Here is a 13,311-nt window from a genome sequence, read left to right on the forward strand (position 1 = left end):
CCTTCTGTTCATCCACTCCTTATAATAAATCCTCACCAGTCTTCACCCACCTGCGAGTCCTGCGTTTGGGTTCCTTCTTCCTCTCGTCCACGACACAACTCCTGACAGTTTCACTGTGCGCCTCTTCATTTATTAGGTTTATCATGTATAGGCTCAAATTGTGGTCATAAATATTTTGTACTTGTAAATCAGGATTTGTATGTGTAAAAAAGATTTGTGTGTGGGCAAAAAATCATAATGATGTTTAAAAGATGCCAAAGCGCAACTGCAGGTTTTCAGATGAACTGCAAAAGAAATTTCCCTCGTACCGACCCAGTACTGGTAGTTTTTCTCATACAGATGACGCCTTATTTCTGTACCATTATTTAATTCCAAAGGGTTTTTTTTGTTTTTTGTTTTGCCCTTGTTGACATGTTAAAGCCTATATGACATTTTTATTTCACCGTTCATTAACCGCACAGAGAAGGCATCGTTTAAATATGTTCAAATATTCTCTAAGCAAACAGTATTATTAAAGTTCTTCATGACTGGGCCAAGTGTCCTCTTTTTTGGAAATCAAAATATGGTCACCCAGCATAGTGTGACTCATAGCAGTGGTCCCGGATCAACCCTGATTTTGAGTCAAAGTAATGCTAAAGTAATAATGGTTTATCTGACCACTGGTATACCACAACTGTATCCTTTCAACAGCTTATGAGCCTTATGTGATATTTACATAGAAATCTTTCAGCTTCAAACTGTATTACCCTTCAAGGACCTGCAGTTCAAAAAAGTGCCCCTCTGACAGCCAAACCCACCTGTTCTATGACTGGATTGTTCAATTTGTGATTGACATGACACTGACCAATCAGCTGAAAGGAAGAAAAATAGGGTCAAAATTCGAACTTGTAAGTTGAAACTTGAGTGCAGAGTTTCACACAGATTTTACACTAGGAGTAGGTATGGGTGCATAGGTCGGCTGTGTTCTGGCACGCCTCACCTCAGGGACCGGCATAGGTGCTGGGACAGACTGGACACCAGTCACTCCCCCCGCCTCCCCGAGGAGTAGCTACAGGTGCAGGAGTGAGCTGGTACATGGCCGCGGTCAACCTGGGAGCCGTGACAGGCATCAGCAACTGCTGGGCCCACCTGAGGAGCCTGTACGGGTGAAGGGACTGGCAAACCCTCAAACGGCCTGAAAACCCGAGCAGGGACCAACCGGGCCCTAGCCCCCCTCACCCCAGAAACTGATGGGACGGGGCAGATGAGAGGGAGCGAGGGAACACAAGAGAAAAAGAGAGACACGACGGGCTGAGGAAACACAGATACACATGAAGGAGGGAAACACAAGGAGAGGAACAAGCCACAAGTGGAAATACAAAACAATTAAAATCTACACAGAAAAAACCTAGGCACTACACAATCAACTTAAGACTTCCAAAGAGGTCTTAAACACGAAACATAATACAAAATGACAAAAAAAACAGAAAACTCAAACCGGAAAACTCAAATGACCCAGGATCATGACACATTGAGCTAGTCTAAGTCATTCCTTTTATTAAAGCACTAGTATTACCTTTGTTACACCCATGACATGTTACTAGGAAAAAGAAAAAATCTATTTTAATGTAGATGAAGGAAGACAAATGGTTATTTTACATCAATTTATTTATTTATTGGGAGCCATACAATATCTTCTCACTTCTTAATCTGAACAAGAGGTCAAGAACAATAGTCATCAAAATATTCACAAGAAAGATTATTTGGCAGCGTGGTTCTTGTTTTTAAGATATTTATTCTGCCTGCACAACAACACCTACTCGTGTTTTTAAGTTTATGACGTGTGGTGACATCACAGTGATCTTCGTAGATGATTGTTTTCCCAGAAAACAACATGGTTAAGAGATGATGTTATCTCATGAATCTAAATGTGGCTTAAATATTTTCAACATTTGCGCAATGGTGAGTGGATTTTAGAAATGCAGGCGAGAAAAAGATCAAGATAGTGTAAAGATTAATTGACAGGACATGATGATTTCCTGGCTTTAAATATATTATCTCCCCATTACTCGCTTTTCTGCAATATCAGGTTCATACAGGAAACATTTGGCCTAAGAAACTTGAATTCAAACCACAAGTGCTCCTGGTAATCTGTGCACAATTTAAAATATATATATAATAAAAATTATTTATTGCTACCAACAAGTTTATTTTCTGGGCCTCTTTTTTCAGATTAAATAAAAATGTCTTATTCCAGGTGTCACCGGTGTCAGTGAAAGAATTAGTTTCATTTATATGGAAACTACAGTAATTTTTCAGTAAGAGAAATTTGAATTTTTTTCTGACTGGAAAAGCAAAGTGCATGCAGGAAATGGTTTCTATGCTAATGCTGTAATTTGCTTCACGCTCCAGGTTGGTAGGATGGTGAGTCAAATGAAAATAACAAAAAGAAAACTGTTTGTAATATAGTTAAAGCTTTATTTATGTGGAAATGACACACAGACAACATCTGTCATAATTTGCCATGTGGATTTCCATTAATTTTAGCAGACACAAATGCAGAAGACAGGAATTAAACTTTGTGTTTAGTCTGGACTAACAGCTCAAAGTCCAAAAAACCATAAATGTCTAAAGAACAAAGCCTGTTAATCCAAAGATCTGAAATGATATAGAAATGAAAATTCACAGCAAACACAGTGATGGACATCTTAGAAATACATGGAAGATGAACAAGAAAAGAACAAGAAAATGGGAACAAGAAAAAATAAAGAGAAGGTAAGCCAATTCAATTTATTCATGTAATGAAGGAGGAGGAAACAGATGGGGATCACAGATGAAGACAATTAACATAATGAGACAGGGACACATTAAACAGCTACCAATATAAAACAGGAAGTAAAACAAAACTAAAGTGACTGAAATTCATTTGACACAGGGGAAGACAGAAGGACTAGACGAGACAATGAATCACTAAAAGATAAGATACAAGACAGAAGGAACGGAATGAAAACACAAAGGGAACTAACTAAGCACAGCCTCAAACCAAAACACAGATTGAAGACTCAACATATAAATGGAAACCAAACAACCAAAGCAGAAAATAAAGTGACAAACAGACAAAAACAAAACAAAACAAAAAACCCCAGACAAAACTCAAACATGAATCATTCTCAAAAATCAATAGGAATCATAAACCCAGGGTACAAGACACACAACCATACAACATTACAGTCCGAAGGTCAGACGCTTGTCATTGATTTTTAGCCTTGTTATTGCTGTAAAGAGATTTCTCCCAGTTCTGAGTTTTTAACTATAAACTGTAAATAAAAGTATTGATAAATTCTTTCCAATTTTATGTTAACAAAAATGATTTACATTTAAACTCATAGCCCATGCAGATTTTCACAGTGGTTAACTCTAACAATTTCCAACAATTTTCTCTCTGAGATGATCTTTTTGATGACATACCTTCAATCCTGGGATATTCCAGGTGTTTTAGCTTTAACAACTTCTAGTTTCTTTATCAGTGTCATGGATGGGACTATTATTTAAACCAGAAATAACCAGTATAAAAATACTGTCACGTGACTGAGTGGTCTGTGCCGAACTGAACTCAGGCGCAGGACAGAGACAGCAGGTGGTTTAACAATATTTATTAGACTTAAGCTCTGGAAACCTGGGAAACGTGAAACACTGGGTGAATCCGTAAACTGGGGGGAAGCTTGAGTTTCACAGCAGTGGGCGAGACTACCGAGCGGATGACATACGACCCAATAAAAAGAGGAGCCAGCTTGCAGGAGGAAACCTTAAGGGGAACGTCCTTAGCCGACAGCCACACCTTCTGCCCTGGAACCTACTGAGGAGCTGGTGATCATAGACAATCCGCATAGTGGCAGTGACGGGCAGCAGCTTTCAGCAGTGCCTCCCGAGTCCGAGTCCAGACGTGGCGGCATCACTGGAGATGGTGCTGGATGAGAGACCAGTGGGAGAGAGGGAGAGACCAGTGGATGCAGAAACATGTGAATTGTGCGCATACTCGACCCATAGGAGATGTGCTGACCAGGTTTCATGTTATTTTATGGGAAACTACGCAGCGGAGTGTGGATTCCAGTTCCTGGTTGAGTCTCTCAGTCTGTCCATTGGTTTGAGGGTGGTAACTGGAACTGAGGTTGACTTGCGCACCTAGGGCAGAGCAGAAAGATTTCCAAACCTGGGATGTAAATTGAGGTCCCCTGTCTGAAGAGACTTCTGCAGGAAATCGGTGGAGTTTGAAGACGTGGTCAATCATGAGTCTTGCAGTTTCCGTGGCAGTGGGTAGTTTTTCCAGGGCAATGAAGTGAGCTGCTTTAGAAAACCTGACAGAATCCATGGATGGCAGGCTTTTGAGTGTCCTTGCAAAGAAAGGTGGCTATATTGGTCGCTGATTTGTTTTTGTTTTGTTTTTGAATGTCAGAAATGTATATTTGTGAATGTGGAGATGTTATATTGGTGTCACTGGTAAAAATTAAATAAATGAAATGGGTATATATTTGTTTTTTGTTAAGTTGCCTAATAATTATGCACAGTAATAGTCACCTGCACACACAGATATCCCCTGTGGAGCAGGGAAATTATTTTACTGCTATTGTTAAATAATTGTCATCATTACCATTGCATTAATAATATAATCTGGAGTTTATATTGCATTCAGGGGTTGAACAGTGTGTGTCTTTCAGAAAAGCTAAAAGTCACAGGCTGACAGGAAACAGGCTTGGAGAGTTTTGCAGAAGTGGAAGTTCGGACAATCTATTGTGCAAGTGACTTGGAGCCATAGAAGGAATTGCAATACATGCTTACAAAACACTTACAGTGGGGCAAAAAAGTATTTAGTCAGCCACCGATTGTGCAAGTTCCCCCACCTAAAATGATGACAGAGGTCAGTAATTTGCACCAGTGGTACACTTCAACTGTGAGAGACAGAATGTGAAAAAAAAATCCATGAATCCACATGGTAGGATTTGTAAAGAATTTATTCGTAAATCAGGGTGGAAAATAAGTATTTGGTCAATAACAAAAATACAACTCAATACTTTGTAACATAACCTTTGTTGGCAATAACAGAGGTCAAACATTTACTATAGGTCTTTACCAGGTTTGCACACACAGTAGCTGGTATTTTGGCCCATTCCTCCATGCAGATCTTCTCGAGAGCAGTGATGTTTGGGGCTGTCGCCGAGCAACACGGACTTTCAACTCCCGCCACAGATTTTCTATGGGGTTGAGGTCTGGAGACTGGCTAGGCCACTCTAGGACTTTCAAATGCTTCTTACGGAGCCACTCCTTTGTTGCCCGGGCGGTGTGTTTTGGATCATTGTCATGTTGGAAGACCCAGCCTCGTTTCATCTTCAAAGTTCTCACTGATGGAAGGAGGTTTTGGCTCAAAATCTCCCGATACATGGCCCCATTCATTCTGTCCTTAACACGGATCAGTCGTCCTGTCCCCTTGGCAGAAAAACAGCCCCATAGCATGATGTTTCCACCCCCATGCTTCACAGTAGGTATGGTGTTCTTGGGATGCAACTCAGTATTCTTCTTCCTCCAAACACGACGAGTTGAGTTTATACCAAAAAGTTCTACTTTGGTTTCATCTGACCACATGACATTCTCCCAATCCTCTGCTGTATCATCCATGTGCTCTCTGGCAAACTTCAGACGGGCCTGGACATGCACTGGCTTCAGCAGCGGAACACGTCTGGCACTGCGGGATTTGATTCCCTGCCGTTGTAGTGTGTTACTGATGGTGACCTTTGTTACTTTGGTCCCAGCTCTCTGCAGGTCATTCACCAGGTCCCCCCGTGTGGTTCTGGGATCTTTGCTCACCGTTCTCATGATCATTTTGACCCCACGGGATGAGATCTTGCGTGGAGCCCCAGATCGAGGGAGATTATCAGTGGTCTTGTATGTTTTCCATTTTCTGATGATTGCTCCCACAGTTGATTTTTTCACACCAAGCTGCTTGCCTATTGTAGATTCACTCTTCCCAGTCTGGTGCAGGTCTACAATACTTTTCCTGGTGTCCTTCGAAAGCTCTTTGGTCTTGGCCATGGCGGCGTTTGGAGTCTGACTGTTTGAGGCTGTGGACAGGTGTCTTTTATACAGATGATGAGTTCAAACAGGTGCCATTCATACAGGTAACGAGTGGGGGACAGAAAAGCTTCTTACAGAAGACGTTACAGGTCTGTGAGAGCCAGAGATCTTCCTTGTTTGAGGTGACCAAATACTTATTTTCCACCCTGATTTACGAATAAATTCTTTACAAATCCTACCATGTGAATTCATGGATTTTTTTTTCACATTCTGTCTCTCACAGTTGAAGTGTACCTCTGGTGCAAATTACTGACCTCTGTCATCATTTTAGGTGGGGGAACTTGCACAATCGGTGGCTGACTAAATACTTTTTTGCCCCACTGTATATATCAGATCATTTTATATTAAGCTTTTAAGTAGAGGTTCTTGGTTAAAACATTTATTTAGTAGAAGACATACACATAGTCTCAGTGAGCCTCTGGTCTAGTGAAAGCTCAGAAGTGCAACAGGTGAATTGAGAAAGAGCATTTGAGGACGAGACACAGACAGTTAAGAGGTGACACAAAGAGCATGTGAGGTCAACACATACACACACATTAGTCAGATTTATTTAGAGGAGAGATTAGTTATGTCTCGACAAGAAAGAGGAACAATTCACTTTAAGATAACGGAAAGTACCAGCCATGAAAATAGAAGATGATCTTCTAGGTAAAAAGTCATTCTGGTGTTGATCTGATCTATGTATAAAATGTATCTGTGACGCATGAAGGGGCGTCAGTAAATCAAACCCTGATGCTATAAAATATCTGTTCATGCTTTGATTAAGTCGAGGACTACTGGCTGTCTGCGTACAGAGTGTCTTCCCACGCGTGTATTCATTAAAATCATTGTTGGACCAAGATCCTCTGGACCAAGAGTGGTTTGTACTCTCCCTCCTCAATTTTGAACCTTAACACCCCCTAAAATAACTAAAACTAAAAACAAACTAAAAACTACTTCCAGAAACATTCAGCTTTGATATTAATGAGTTTTTTTTTGCTTCATTGAGAACATGGTTGTTGTTCAATAATAACATTATTCCTCAAAAATACAACTTGCCTAATAATTCTGCACTCCCTGTATATATATGACTAGAAAGGGCTGCACCTGCAAGGAGAATACATATATTTCAGCATAAAAATATGTAGCATTAAGGAAAATAGAATACATGTGTGTGAAAGGAAGATTAATAGATTTATGTGAGAGTGAATATACATGGATATGAAATAAGAATAAAGGTGTGCGAGATGACAATATATATATATGTGAGAGTGAAAGTATATGTGTGTGAAAGAAGAATGTATGTGTGTGAGAGTGAAAGAATGAGTTTTGGCTTGCACGGCCCCTCATACGTTAGCACAGTTAGCTCATTAACACATTAGCGCTGTGCAGCCCAACGCACGGGGCGATCTGCACTAACTCGCTAACGTAGATTTGTCATGTTAATGCGCTTATGGCGTTAACGATTTTAACGAGATTAACGCTGACAGCACTAATACATCCATCCATCCATCCATCTTCATCCGCTTTGTCCGGGGCCGGGTCGCGGGGGCAGCAGCCTAAGCAAAGAGGCCCAGACCTCCCTCTCCCCAGCCACCTCCTCCAGCTTATCCGGGGGAACACCAAGGCGTTCCCAGGCCAGCCGAGAGATATAATCTCTCCAGCGTGTCCTGGGTCTGCCCCGGGGCCTCCTCCCGGTGGGACATGCCTGGAACACCTCACCCAGGAGGCGCCCAGGGGCGGGGTATGTTACACCCCGGCCTAGGCAACCGGCGTGCAACACAGGAAAAATAAAAATAAGGGAAAAAAAACAAAACAACTACTACAGTTTTCCACAAAAATATCCCAAAACGAAAGTATCGACAGCTATTTACATCAAAACACCAAACTATTTACAACCGGGGGGGAGAGATCACAACCATGACACACTGAAACACAGGGTTTAAATACCTAGAGGGAGCAATCAGGAAAATGGACAACAAGAGGGAAACACAGCTGGGGCAACTCAGAACTGACGAGACAGGGAAACGTAAACTGAAAACACTAAGATAACACAGACTTTCAAAGTAAAACAGGAAACACATAACAGTCACGCCAAAAACAACACACTGACAACACCGAAACGTAACAGCTCCCCCCACCCATATCTATATACATATATATAGATATAAATACATATACACACACACACACACACACTTGTTGTTGGACAAAATGGGAGACATTTCTGTTTATTCTGTCTTCATTGATAAAAGACTGCACATTAAGAACTCCAGTACTTGTATCTGGTGAGGCTACATGTAAGTTAAACATATAACTACTACTGACCATCGTGTTACTACTAAACCTTCATGTTGAACTTAAAGTCTCAAACTTAAATCTTAGTCTCAGAGATTTCAGTTCTGCTTGATTTGGTAATATATGTGGTTGGTGTGGGAACAGCAAGTACACAGGTCAGAAATATGAGCAGGAGAACAAATTTCCTTTTTTTCTAAGAAAGATGGAAGATCATTTGGAAGTGTTTTTGATATGTTAAACAATTAAATTGTTCTATTTGCATTAACAGTCACCTTGTAGCCCATTGGCTGTTGTTTGACAACAGTGCATTGTTTTGACCTGCATTATCCAATCACATTCAGTTTCTACAGAGACTGCAAGCTGCTAAAAGCTGCTTCCTGTTCGTGTTGGTATCTGATGTTCCTCTTTGTTACTTTTTTATTTTTTACAATAAGCTCACCATAGTACAAATTTAGAGTTACATTTGAATATGTGGAAGCCCTGTGACAAAACGTCCGGAGGCCAAGTACCAAAAATCAAACCCACGTGCAGAAAAGCCAAAGCGGAGGCTGAGGAAAGGGTTTAACAAAGGTTTATTAACTAGCACAAGAATGATGTTTACGATGGCACTTGACTTCAGGCTTGACACGTGGGGCGTGAGGGTCTTGGACAGGGGAGAGAGATAAAGCAAGGGGACAGGTCCAAGAAAGCAGCGGCAGCTGGCTGGTGATTAGGTACGTACTGGAAGAGAGGAGAGCAGTGTTAAAGCAGTAGCCAATGAGGAGTTGTGGAGAGGGTGGAAGCTATGAAAATCTTCGTCTTACTGTGCAGGTGGGAGATGGAAGCGTTGAAGGAGAGGTGGTGCGGTCCGGTGGGTTTGGTGGTGTGTGGCAGCTGTCCTGAGCGGTGAAGATCCTGTAATAGTGTAAGGGCAGGAGGGCAGGCAGGTGAGGCAAGGAGATGATTCTGAAAGCAGGCGGGTTAACCAGATTTCAAAGATGAGTTGTTCAGTGTGATGGAATTTCCCGGAGTAACTAGAACACAAGATGGCAAGGTTAGTAAAGCACTTGAGAATCATGGACATGAAGCGCTCCAGGGACTCCCACCAAAAGTGGCGCTTGATCAGGGCAGTGGTACGGGCAGTTCCAGGGTGACAGGAGAATCGAGAGTCGCATGCCCATGTGATCACTGGAGCACGAGCAGCCGAAGGAATGAACCAGCGTCCGGGAGGCCGTGTTCCTGGGTCGGGTTCATCCTGGAGGGCCAGAAACGCCACTTGACAAGCCATGGGCAGCACTGAAGGAGGTACGGTCTGGTCCGTGTCTGGAGCAAATTGCGGGGAAAGAGCATCAGCTTTAGCGTTCTTATGACCTGGGCGGAAAGAGAGGGAGAAGTTGAAACGGTCAAAAAACAGAGACCATCGGGCTTGGCGGGCGTTAAGCCGTTTCGTCGTTCTGAGGTAAATGAGGTTTTTGTGATCAGTGAAAATAACAAAAGGGTGCTCTGCTCCCTCCAGAAGGTGGCGCCATTCCTCCAAGGCCAACTTTATGGCTAACAGCTCTCGATCACCAACACAGTAGTTGCGTTCGGCAGGCGACAGGCGCCGTGAGAAAAAGGCACAGTGCTTTAACTTGGCTCGTGGCCCAGTGCGTTGCGAGAGAATGGCACCAACAGCAATGTCAGAAGTGTCTACCTCTAGGACAAATGGTTTATTAGGGTCAGGGTGTTGCAACACCGGGGCAGAGGTAAACAGGTCCTTGAATCTCTCGAAGGCAGCTTCAGCCTCAGGAGTCCAAAGAAATGGTCTCTTAGTGGATGTGAGCGTGGTGAGTGGTGTAGCTAACTTGCTGTAGTTGCGTATGAAACGTATGGAAAAAAAATGAGGACAGGAGAAGACTAGAAACTCAAGAATGATTCCAGTCCTCCCAAGAACTGGTAAATATTCATTTAGAGATGAAAATTGTACCAGTTGCTTTGTTCTGCGTTATCCATAAAGCTTCACTTTGGTCACATTCCCTACCTCTTCAAAGAAACTGAAGTAGAGCTTTGCATCAGAACATTTATGTGAATTTGTGGCAACGAAGTAATTGTTAATCTTTTGTGAATTCTGAGTAGGTGATTACCTAAAGTCAAGAGAAAAACTAAAAGCATCACTGACCTGTGATACATCAGAGCTACAGACAGATGAGGAGGAAGAGGGATTTAGGAAAAGAAATTAAGCCAAGGTTTGATTTTTAGAGATTTATGGCAAGTATCAAACTTAAAAAACAAAAACAAAAAAACCCCACTTGGCTAGCCATTGATCAATGGCCTCCTTGACTCCGCGCTCAAACCAGCGTTCCTCCCTGTCCAGGATGTTACATCCTCATCATTGAAGACTGTCCACTGGCCTGTAGGTGTAAACAGACTGCAGAGTCCTGGCCTGATGAGTTAGCTCTTCTGTGTTGTGCCATCTGCTTTGCCAGAGGTTGTTTGCAGCCATTCCCCAACTCTCTGTGAATAGTACTCGTGGCCATTAATCAATGGTCTTTGATCAGTGGTTGTTGATCAATGGTCATGACAATTTGCATATTAATGATCAAAGAACTGACCTCACAGTCCATTGTTCATTCGGTGGTGCTAGTCTCAGTCATTGTGCAAATGTTTATAAGATTGGGGAAACCTGCTGAGCCAGTCTGCTGAGACTTAATAAGTCACCTGGATGACTGATGAAATGTTTCTCTCACTGAAAACGCAACGTCCAGATGAACAGAATCAACTTTTTGGGATTTACTTACCTGGATGATTGAGCACGCATCAAGACTAATTTGTACTTACTCAAGTACACCATTACTTTTTGAACTTGAATAAATAAATAAATACATTTTCCAATCAAGACTTGGTCATGTGATTGGCTCATTCAGCACAAGGCAGTAGAACTATATATGTTTAATAATGTTATGAAAAAGGTAGGAAAAACAAATGCTTTGGAAAACCAACCTGTATCTACATGAATAGATACAGGTTGGGATGGCTATAGCTCAGGAGGTACAGCAGGTCATCTGCGAATCAGAAGGTTGGTAGTTTGATCTCTGGTTCCCACAGTCTGCATGCTAAATGTCCTTGGGGAAGATACTAACCCCAAGTTGCTCTCTGATGCATCCATCGGTGTGTCAATGTTTGAATGTTGGTTTGGAAGCACTTAAAAGCATAGAAAAAACGGATTGTGTAAATGTGGTATGTTGTATAAAGCGCTTTGAGTGCTGCCCGAGAGTAAGAATCAGCCCATTTACCATAAATTTAAACCAAACATCCCCAACTACTTGTTTCTCTTTAGGATCTTTTACTTTTAATGACAAACCTAGATGTTCAAACTGTTTATGCTTTGGGATGCTTTTCATTTGTTATTTGAGGCATCAGCATGTTGAAGCAAGACAGGGAACACACCCACACACATAAAATACCAACCTATTGCTCCCACAGTTTTAGACCATCAGCATGCTACTTTGAAAAACCAGCAACATGTTCAAGCACGACAGGGCGGCATTTTTTTTTAAGATGTGTGGCCTCAGGTCTTCAGCACTCTTGTGGAGCTGTGGAAGGCCATGTATCCGGGGTCTTTACCTGCCTCACTGGGGGCATTATAGCAGTCTATCACCCTCGTTTTCAAGAACATTCGCTGTCTTACACACACAGAAAACGCAGTGTTTGTTTGTGTACCTTTCTTTGTCTTTATCTTTCAGGTGCTGTGTATGGTTTGAGTGTGTTTTGTTAAAGATGCAGCATGTCTCTCTGTTTCAGCCTCAACCCACCTCCTGCCTCTTTTCTCTCTTTCTGTCTCTTCTTTTCATTTTCCACACAGATAATATTATGAAAACAAGATTAAAAGATGAGCCTACAAAGAGTGGATAGTGCCATAGTGCTCCTCTTGTGAAAGAAAATGTGTTTGCATGACAAAGCATTCAGTCTATGATTCGGTTTGTTAGAACAGTTTTTTTTTTTTAAAGGCCATGGAAGTGTAACATAGTTAAATAGAGTTCAAGTTAAATCCCGCTGTTTGGCACTTTTCCCGTCTGAAATGATAAGTTGCAAATATATGTTAGAGGTCCTACAAGTCCTTCAATGACCTTCTTGACGATTTTCATGTCAATATCATTACAATCAGTGGATGTTTTATATTTACACATGTGTACAATGTCAATTATTTCTTTTTCCTCCACTGATGTGAGGAACATTGAGTTAGGGTTCCTATCAATCAGGTTTTCACTACATTCTACTGATGGCAGTGACTCAGGAATTTGTTCTGCCAGTTTTGGTCCAATATTTACAAAATAATGATTAAAGCTGTTGACCTTATCAGCAGTGTTTTCCATAATATTGCCATTATCGATAAAGTATTGTGGATAACTTTGTTGTCCAGAATTATTTTTAATGATACCGTTTAAAACATCCCATATTCCTTTCATATTATCTTTATTGTTGTTCAATGTTTTATACTCCTTTCTACATACACGTATAATATTGGTCAACTTATTTTTGTATTTTTTATATTTATTTTCAGCTTCTTTTGTTCTTTGTTTTAGGTATTCCCTATAGAGTGTATTTTTCTTTTTACATGCATTTTGTAAACCCTTAGTGAGCCATGGTCTATCTGAATATTTGTGCTTTCTGTTGTATTTTATTGTTGGACAGTTTTTATCGTACAACTCCATGAATATTCTTAAAAATATGCCATATGCAATATCAATATCAGCTTCTTTGTACACATTGTCCCAGTCCTGATTTAATAGATCGTTCTTAAATGCAGTCATAGTTTCTTCTGTCCTTACACGTCTGTATCTCAGTTGTTCTTCATGCTGATTTTTCTTATAATTAGTGTCATAAACTGCAAAAACTGGTAGGTGATCACTGATGTCATTAATTAATATTCCGCTCACAATGTTGTTTTCCATATTGTTAGTGAAAATATTG

General features: G+C 41.2%; 2 long non-coding RNA genes across 3 annotated transcripts in view; one reads left to right on the plus strand and one right to left on the minus strand.

Annotated features, from left to right (window-relative positions):
• Nucleotides 1-13,311, plus strand: part of LOC145423319 (uncharacterized) — a 412,017-nt gene that overhangs the window by 143,137 nt on the left and 255,569 nt on the right. The gene's annotated exons all lie outside the window — the stretch shown is intronic.
• LOC113013730 (uncharacterized) lies at nt 8,937-10,995 on the minus strand. Of its 2 annotated transcripts, XR_013904094.1 has the most exons (5): nt 10,953-10,995; nt 10,650-10,854; nt 9,468-9,732; nt 9,186-9,395; nt 8,937-9,102 (listed from the first exon to the last, which is right to left on the minus strand). It is a non-coding gene; the product is annotated as an uncharacterized LOC113013730 (long non-coding RNA). The 2 variants fall into 2 exon arrangements; XR_013904093.1 differs by having other exon boundaries at nt 9,186-9,732.

The sequence above is a fragment of the Astatotilapia calliptera genome, chromosome 20 (genome assembly GCF_964374335.1).
Source record: "Astatotilapia calliptera chromosome 20, fAstCal68.1, whole genome shotgun sequence".
NCBI lineage: Eukaryota > Metazoa > Chordata > Actinopteri > Cichliformes > Cichlidae > Astatotilapia > Astatotilapia calliptera.